Source organism: Procambarus clarkii, chromosome 2, assembly GCF_040958095.1.
Source record: "Procambarus clarkii isolate CNS0578487 chromosome 2, FALCON_Pclarkii_2.0, whole genome shotgun sequence".
Lineage (NCBI taxonomy): Eukaryota > Metazoa > Arthropoda > Malacostraca > Decapoda > Cambaridae > Procambarus > Procambarus clarkii.
Window position 1 is genome coordinate 52,153,636 of NC_091151.1, and position 2,194 is coordinate 52,155,829.

Here is a 2,194-nt window from a genome sequence, read left to right on the forward strand (position 1 = left end):
TTCTGGGAGCCAGCAGCCTCTTGGGAGCCACAATCCTCCTGGGAGCCACCATCCTCCTGGGAGCCAACAGCCTCCTGGGAGGCAGCAGCCTCCTGGGAGCCCGCAGCCTCCTAGGATCGGGCAGCCTCCTGGGAGCCAGCAGCCTCCTGGGAGCCAGCAGCCTCCTGGCAGCCAGCAGCCTCCTGGCAGCCAGCAGCCTCCTGGGAGCCCGCAGCCTCCTGGAAGCCCGCAGCCTCCTGGGAGCCCGCAGCCTCCTAGGAGACACCAGCCTCCTGGGAGCCAGGAGCCTCCTGGGAGCCAGGAGCCTCCTGTGACCCAGCAGCCTCCTGGGAGCCACCAGCCTCCTGGGAGCCACCAGCCTCCTGGGAGCCACCAGCCTCCTGGGATCCACCAGCCTCCTGGGAGCCAGCAGCTTCCTGGGAGCCAGCAGCCTCCTGGGAGCCAGCAGCCTCCTGGGAGCCACCAGCCTCGTGGAGCCTGCAGCCTCCTGGGAGCCAGCAGTCTCCTGGGAGCCACCAGCCTCCTCGGAGGCAGCAGCCTCCTTGAAGCCAGCAGCCTCCTGGGAGCCATCAGCCTCCTGGAAGCCAGCAGCCTCCTGGGAGCCAGCAGCCTCCTGGGAGCCAGCAGCCTCCTGGGAGCCAGCAGCCTCCTGGGAGCCACCAGCTTCCTGGGAGCCAGCATCCTACTGGGAGCCAGCAGCCTCCTGGGAGCCAGAAGCCTCCTGGGAGCCACCAGCCTCCTGGGAGATACCAGCCTCCTTGGAGCCACCAGCCTCCTGGGAGCCACCAGCCTCCTGGATGCCACCAGCCTCCTGGGAGCCACCAGGCTCTTGGGAGCCAGCAGCCTCCTGGGAGCCACCAGCCTCCTGGGAGCCTGCAGCCTCCTGGGAGCCAGCAGCCTCCAAGGAGCCACCATCCTCCTGGGAGCCACCATCCTCCTGGGAGCCAGCAGCCTCCTAGGAGCCACCAGCCTCCTGGGAGCCTGCAGCCAACTGGGAGCCAGCAGTCTCCTGGGAGCCACCATTCTCCTGGGAGCCACCATCCTCCTGGGAGCCAGCAGTCTCCTGGGAGCCAGCAGCCTCCTGGGAGCCAGCAGCCTCCTAGGAGCCAGCAGTCTCCTGGGAGCCACCATCCTCCTGGGAGCCAGCAGCCTTCTGGGAGCCAGCAGCCTCCTGGGAGCCACAATCCTCCTGGGAGCCACCATCCTCCTGGGAGCCAACAGCCTCCTGGGAGGCAGCAGCCTCCTGGGAGCCAGCAGCCTCCTGGGAGCCACCAGCTTCCTGGGAGCCAGCATCCTACTGGGAGCCAGCAGCCTCCTGGGAGCCAGAAGCCTCCTGGGAGCCACCAGCCTCCTGGGAGATACCAGCCTCCTTGGAGCCACCAGCCTCCTGGGAGCCACCAGCCTCCTGGATGCCACCAGCCTCCTGGGAGCCACCAGGCTCTTGGGAGCCAGCAGCCTCCTGGGAGCCACCAGCCTCCTGGGAGCCTGCAGCCTCCTGGGAGCCAGCAGCCTCCAAGGAGCCACCATCCTCCTGGGAGCCACCATCCTCCTGGGAGCCAGCAGCCTCCTAGGAGCCACCAGCCTCCTGGGAGCCTGCAGCCAACTGGGAGCCAGCAGTCTCCTGGGAGCCACCATTCTCCTGGGAGCCACCATCCTCCTGGGAGCCAGCAGTCTCCTGGGAGCCAGCAGCCTCCTGGGAGCCAGCAGCCTCCTAGGAGCCAGCAGTCTCCTGGGAGCCACCATCCTCCTGGGAGCCAGCAGCCTTCTGGGAGCCAGCAGCCTCCTGGGAGCCACAATCCTCCTGGGAGCCACCATCCTCCTGGGAGCCCGCAGCCTCCTGGGATCGGGCAGCCTCCTGGGAGCCGGCAGCCTCCTGGGATCGGGCAGCCTCCTAGGAGTCAGCAGCCTCCTGGGAGCGGGCAGTCTCCAGGCATCCAGCAGCCTCCTGGGAGCGGGCAGCCTCCTGGGAGCTCGCAGCCTCCTGGGAGCCGGCAGCCTCCTAAGAGACACCAGCCTCCTGGGAGCCAGCAGCCTCCTGGGAGTCACCAGCCTCCTGGGAGCCAGCAGCCTCCTGGGAGCCTCCAGCCTCCTAGGAGCCACCAGCCTCCTGGGAGCCACCAGCCTCCTGGGAGCCACCAGCCTCCTAGGAACCACCAGCCTCCTGGGAGCCACCAGCCTCCTGGGAGCCACCAGC